The sequence below is a fragment of the Lonchura striata genome, chromosome 4 (genome assembly GCF_050655825.1).
Source record: "Lonchura striata isolate lonStrDom1 chromosome 4, ASM5065582v1, whole genome shotgun sequence".
Classification (NCBI taxonomy): domain Eukaryota; kingdom Metazoa; phylum Chordata; class Aves; order Passeriformes; family Estrildidae; genus Lonchura; species Lonchura striata.
The window spans coordinates 26,357,103-26,364,167 of record NC_140706.1 but is presented as its reverse complement, the minus strand read 5'-3'; the positions used below and the strand labels follow the sequence as shown (position 1 = coordinate 26,364,167).

The 7,065-nt window shown below is 43.9% G+C and overlaps 1 protein-coding gene across 8 annotated transcripts in view; it reads right to left on the bottom strand.

Annotated features, from left to right (window-relative positions):
• SPATA18 (spermatogenesis associated 18) overlaps positions 1 to 7,065 on the bottom strand; it is a 124,015-nt gene that overhangs the window by 23,149 nt on the left and 93,801 nt on the right. For 6 of the 8 annotated variants that reach the window (XR_014955094.1, XR_014955099.1, XR_014955096.1 and 3 more), the window contains one exon: positions 3,302 to 6,329. The gene's annotated coding sequence lies outside the window, so the exon portion shown is untranslated. Of the gene's footprint in view, positions 1 to 3,301; positions 6,330 to 7,065 lie in introns of those variants that run through there. The other 2 variants (XR_014955098.1, XR_014955095.1) reach the window with 2 other exon arrangements.

Here is a 7,065-nt window from a genome sequence, read left to right as displayed (position 1 = left end):
AGATTTCAAATCTGTAGCAGGTCAGGGACAAAGAGTGAAATTTTCATCTTTAGGCTCTACACATGTGTTTTGTTCACCAGATATAAAATTTAACCCAAAAACTTTTATTCCAAATTTATGAGGAGCATTCATTTTCCACTGTCAAAAATAAGGGAATAGAAATTTCAATATTACCTGTTTTCTGTTAGAACCTTAAAGTGTTAGAACCCTTCTCATTTAAAACTACATTTAATTTCAACTCTATATTTTAGATCCTTAAAGTCTTTGGAAAATCACAACCATATTGAATAATGTAAAGTGAAATGTGCTTCTATGATGTGGAGTTTTGGTCAACAAACACTACATTGGGTTTTTTTCTTAGATAATGGAGTGCTTCTAAATTCCACTTGAAAAGTTCTCAGTTGACAGCATAATTGAACTAAAAAAATCAACATATAGGGCATTTCTTAGACTGTTATGTAAAAATTTGTGAAGAAGAGCCTCTAGAGAGGAATAATGGGCTGCTCTGAACAGCAGAGCAGTGTTTGTCACACAGTTTAATTATTTTTGCCTCCTCAAGTTGTGTCTGTGATTTTTGTACAGTGTTCATTACTGTGGAATATAAGCAACCACAGCCTTGTAAACCACAGGTTATGAAAAAATGGTCATTGCTTTGATTTCAACATGGAGACCACCCAGAATTTTAGGCTCAAATCTTACTCCTTTTGAATTGAAAAAAACAAAAATATAGAATTTGTTTAGGCAGAAACCAACCCTCTTTTATACTGGTCTCAGATTATAGCAGCACTGAATACAATTAATTTTATCAGACAATTTAATTTATCTTTGGAATATGGAATTAATGTGGAAAACTATCCAAACAGAAGATGTTTAAACAGAACTAAAAAAAAAGTGTTAGGAGTACATTACATAAGAATATAAGAATAGCTTAACTGCATTAATCTGGAGGTCTGTCTCATTTACTGTATTACATCAAAATGTGGTCTGCCATGCTGAGTACTCTTATCACTTTGCCAGCCAGTACAGAAGAAATGCCAGGGTTTGGCCCCATGCTTGGCAGAGGTGCACACTTCTTGACATCAGATGTAAAAAGTAAAACAGGTGCTACAGCACTTACAATTACTCCATGGGAACAACATTAAGTAGATTAATGAGAATCTGAACTAGGATGAACTTCTTGAAGTTTCAACAAAACTAAACCAGGCAGCTTCACTCTGACATATGCTTACAGGACAGTGCTCTGTCTCAGTTTGCAATACTGAAAAGAAATTAAAACACCAAGCACAACTAAATGCTATCCCATTCTGAAATGTATTTTTATTAAAATAGAAGGTGCCTTCAGATAGTTCTTTATATTCTGTCTCCTATTACTCCACATGCACAGTTCTCTAATCCATCCAAAACACTTGCTTTTTTTTTTAGCTTCTCTGTTCCTACACTGGAGAAACAGAGATTTTTGAAGGCTGTGAGCTCAACTGCACTTTTCACTGTGTAGGAGGAAATGTCCACCATTATTCTGTTGACATAAGTTTCTCTAACATGCAGATTGTGCTGAATTTTGCAAATGTTTGTTCATCATGAAAATAAATAATCTGTTCAGAGAAGGTTAATGATGTGAAGAGCTTAAGGCCACGCAATCCTCCTTCAGTTAATGAGGTCATTACTGAAGACAACATACAAGCTGATGATGGTGCTGTGCAGGGCCAGGAGTTGGGCTTGGTGATCTCTGAGGCACCCTTCCAACTCTGCCTTATTCTGTGATTCTGCAAAGCTGGATATTCTTGCTGTTGTGCTAGGGGCAAGCGAGCAGAGGAACCAACCTACTGCACTTGCTCATTCCAGATCACAGAGCTCATTTGTACAAGCCTAAAGTCATATGCACTATGTTTACATGTTACCAGCATGGGATTTACAGGTAGGCATGTAGAACAACTGTGGCAGTAGTTTCAGTTTCTACATTTGCAGGCAGCTACTCTCACCTCCAGGGAACCTGGCTGCCACGTTTCTTCCTACTGTCACCTGAGAAGACACCTGCAGCTGGGTTTCCACTCTGTACCAAAACCACCTTATTTGAGTACATACTTGCTGAAAAGTGTTGGGAAAGTTGCATTACCACAGAGGCGTTTTTTTTTACCTAAATACTAAAGAAAGGAAAAAGGTGTATTTCTATGAGCCTGTAGTGGACAAAAATAGATTTGTTAAAAATCAGATAGTAGAAATGACCCTTTTGCTTTGTCCTTCAGTGCAAAATATTTTCCAAATATATACCTCTCTTTAGAGATTTGCAGAGTACAGGGGAAGAGGAATGCAGCCCAGCAGCTCTCATCATTATATAAGAAATTATTTATTCACAGTTAAAGTAAGTGCTACATTTTGCCGTGTGGTGAAAGCTAAGCATAGCTAATTTCAGATTTTTATAGTGTTTCAACACGAGCATGATAAAATGCCATATGGTGCTCTTGTAACAGGGCAAAGTTTCCAAAATCAGCATGATACCCTTTCTAACCCACTTGGTGAGGTGCACACGTGCAAGGCCAGGTCCCTGCTTGCGCTGGCCCCATGGAGCACATCCCCTGCCCGGGACAGCCCCGGAGCCGAGCTCCGAGCCCCGAGCCCGAGCCCCGAGCCCCGAGCCCCGAGCCCCGAGCCCCGAGCCCCGAGCCTGAGCTCCGAGCCGGAGCCCCGAGCCCCGAGATGGAGCCCCGAGCCCCGAGATGGAGCCCCGAGCCCGAGCCCCGAGCCCCGAGCCCCGAGCCCCGAGCCCCGAGCCCCGAGCCCGAGCCCCGAGCCCGAGCCCGAGCCCGAGCTGGAGCCCCGAGCCCCGAGCCCCGAGCCCGAGCCCGAGCCCGAGCTGGAGCCCCGAGCCCCGAGCCCCGAGCCCGAGCCCGAGCCCGAGCTGGAGCCCCGAGCCCCGAGCCCCGAGCCCGAGCCCGGGCCCGAGCTGGAGCCCCGAGCCCCGAGCCCCGAGCCCCGAGCCCGAGCCCGAGCCCGAGCTGGAGCCCCGAGCCCCGAGCCCCGAGCCCGAGCCCGGGCCCGAGCTGGAGCCCCGAGCCCGAGCCCCGAGCCCCGAGCCCGAGCCCGAGCCCCGAGCCCCGAGCCCCGAGCCCGAGCCTGAGCCTGAGCCCCGAGCCCGAGCCTGAGCCTGAGCCCCGAGCCCCGAGCCCGAGCCCGAGCCCCGAGCCCCGAGCCTGAGCCCCGAGCCCCGAGCCCCGAGCCCCGAGCCCCGAGCCCCGAGCCCCGAGCCTGAGCCCCGAGCCCCGAGCCCCGAGCCCCGAGCCCCGAGTCCCGAGCCCCGCCCGCCGGCCGGGGAGGCAGCCCGGGAACCGCCGGCAGCCCGTGCGGGCGCTGTGCGCGGACAGCAAATGCGAGAGAATGGAATTTGACCCAATTTATGAAAGGATCTTCTCTGCCTCTTGCTGCCCTCTGCTGTCACACGCCGCGGTGGCTCGGCGAGGGCTGCGGAGCCACAGCAAGGATGGTCACTGCGGAGCCACAGCAAGGATGGTCACTGCGGAGCCACAGCAAGGATGGTCACTGCGGAGCACCCGAAAGCCCCAGAGCTGAGCTGCAGCACCGCAGGACAAAGCAGAGAACTTGTAAACCAGGTCGCTGTGAAACAGCGCTGAAGTTTCTCCTGTGTGGCAATCTATTCGTGCTTTGTTGGTGTGGGACAACAGGGTGATGTTTGTCCTGTGCAGTGGTCTGGAAAGGGAGAGAGAAATGCAGCCAAAGGACCTGTAGGGTCTTGGCTTTTCATTTAAAAACCTACATCACAGATGCAATGGTTTCAAATGTTTTTAGCATAGCATATAAGTGAATCCAAGAAGTTCAGTTCACAATACTTTCATCTTGAGCAACAGTAATCAAATACAATCTGACAATTACATTTCAGTGTTCTGGGCCTCTTGGGTCAGCCACCTCTTTCTAAAAATGCACTCTTTCTGCAGTAACAAACCTCTAGCCAGAGCAGAGTGGACACTTCAGTGATATTTCTCAAACACCTTTCCAAATGTGTGAATGTACTGAGAGATTTTCTGTTTGAACACCTGGAGACCCAGTGTGAGCTCCCTTGCTCCTCTGGCCAGCCCACGATGTTGCTTAGAGTCCCATCACCAAGGGGCACCCAGTGGACACTGAGATGCAGAGACCACCTCAGGGCAACCACAGCATGCTGTTGGTTCATTCCCCCGCGTTTGCTTCAGGTGCCACTTGCTCTTCACACTTTAACAAGGACTTGCATGAAGATCTAGGTGACTGCACAACAAGATTTGTGTTTCTTTAAATGCTCATTTTGATACCTGCTCTGTTACATGGATTACAAAGCACTCTTGAACCAGCCTGTTCTGCACAAGATACAGGTAGCACTGAAAATCTTAGTGATATTGCAGCTCTAAATGCAACAATATTTTCATCTGTAACTTGATTTTGTCAAGGTTTTTCTAGTTAAAAAAAAAAAAAAGTTAGTGATGGACTGCAACTAGAGCTACAGCATGCCCAGGTGGACAGTCTCTCTGACTGTCTCTCAGACTTCCCACTGCTGTTCCTCTGTTATATATCCTGCCTCATTGGTATTTCTAATTCTGAAAATGGCATTGACAATATCTTACAGCAGCACCTGCAGATCACCACACACTAAAACACTCTCAAACATAGATGATGAGTCTCTAACACTTATGCAACATTGTAGAAAACTTTTTTTCTCAAAACTTGGACTAGACCCTGATATAATTCTGTAAAGTGGTTTAGGGCGAGGAAATATTTATTTTACAACACTGAAGAGTGTTGACAGCTTGTTCTTTGACAGTTTGTTCCCAGGCATTCCTCAGAAAAGGTGGGAGTTTTACAAGGAGGAACGAATACCTGCAAGAAGGCCACTCCTGTCCTGAAGTGTTAGTTGGATGCCAATAAACTACTCTTTCAGACCCAGACCTTGGTTGGAAAGGCACTACAGAAAATAGGGTGCAGCCCTCAAGGCACTGGAGCCCTCCTGTCAAAATTCCACTCAAATTTCTTTTCCTGCAGATGTCAATTACAGCCATGACAATGGGAGAGGGAGATTGGGTGGTGAGGAGTATGATTTGTCCCGGTGACTGTGAGCTCAAAAAAGAAAACTTAAAAATTGAAGGTACTTGTACCATCATGAAATGCCTGATGAAGGAAGATGGGAGAAACAAAGAGAGGAAGGTGGGTTAAAACTGAAATACAAGAAGACTAGTGAAGAAGCTTCATGGAAGAGAAAAAAGCATGTGCTCTGAGAGTATTCTTGACTTCAGATCCTGGAAAGCTACCTCAGTTTCCCCAATATCTCTATTTCTCTGATGAAAGTAACCACTATTTACATATCTGGCAAGACCAGTGTTCCAGTCCATGTATCATTTTTCCCTGTAATGTAAAAAGGGATTTTCTGGAAACAAAACAAAACAAAGACAACTTTGAAATGTTCAAAAAGCACCTCAGAAAACTGAGAAAAATGTCTAGTTTTCACACAGGACATTGACTAGCATGTAATGAAGGAGGCATTTGACATACACTCAGCCACCTTAATTAAAGGCAACATTGAGCCATGGCTTATTGATTAATTTGCCAGCAGTGAATGAGGCAAGGTTGTCAGGGAACAGGAAAACTTACACTTACACTTGATATCATAATGTTTATAATACCTAAGAGAATTGAATTGCTATTACATATTTAATCTGGCATTTCCTCACTTTTGAAGGTAGAATTTTGCAGCCCGATTTATAATCTTTTCCTGTATCTCATTTAGTAAGCAATAAATATACAGGAGAAGATGTGAATTGGAGCTCTTGGCATTTCATGTCTGAAAGGAAGGAAGGTGGATGAGATTTCCTCTAAAGCTTTAGTATTCTGAAGTCAAATGAGCAAAATAAAGCTAGTAAATATAAATGTAGATACAGACAGCCCTGCCTTTGGAGATTAGGCACTTTTTAAAACCAGAATAAAGGTTAGCACAAAGTAGCCCTGGCCTTTAAACTATGTTACAATACAAATACATAATAAATATTTGAATTAACAATACTACCTTGACATGTTTCCTTCCATTATAGTTTGTTTTATCTGCAGTCTCATTATTCAGTCTGGGTTTCCTCTTGCTTCTGGAGTATGCTGCTGTGATTTTTTTAACCCAGGCAAGAAGGACTCTATATGAAAATATGCCACAAAAAAATATTTTAAGCAGAGCACTGGGCCCAGGCAGAGCCATTGACATTTGTGAATCACTGAGGTCACTAAGCAGCCAGCTCTTCCCATCAATGAGGGTAAGTTGCTGTGCAGGATTTACTGTCAGCCAGGTCTTCTTGGCATGTGGATCCCTATGAAACAAGAATGAGGTTAGCCAAGGTATCTATTTCCAGTATTACTAGAAAGGTAATAAAACTGAATAAAGATGACATAGGGAGTAATTTATTTTAACAAGTAAATTTTTAAACATACATGGAAGGGCACTTCAGCTTGAATTTCTAATATCAGATTATTCTGGACTGTTTTATGACCACCATATTCATTCTTTTGCTTAAAGGATTTTGGCTCAGAAAGAAATTTGATTTTAATATTGCTATTTATACATATAAACCTGCAATTCATAGTTCGTGCTAAAAGCCATGAGACTGTGTTTTGGGATTCAAGACTAATGTATTTCATATCATGTTGCTAAATTAAAAGTTAAGAAAATACTTGGGGGTAGAAAGAAATGAGGAGGGACAGGAGTTCCTCTTTTTCTCATGTTATGAAACAGATAAATTCACACCATTTAAGACGTAAAAGAAATCATCAAGGCAAAACATGAAGCTGTCTTGGAACATGCTGGGACTTGTCTGGAAGAGTTACTAAATTACAAATACTAATGGATTCAGTGATTCCATTGTTTGCTTGCTTTTATTGAAATGACAGAAAGTGGAGAAGCTGATGCATAAATACATAATCATGTTAGAAAATCTAGTAGGAAAAGTGGGGGAATTTTCTCTACAAGGAACATAGAAAGGTATTTTTATTTTTTACCAGGCCTCCCCAGTTGAAGTGGATCAATTTATTTTCAGACTGTGGCTATAT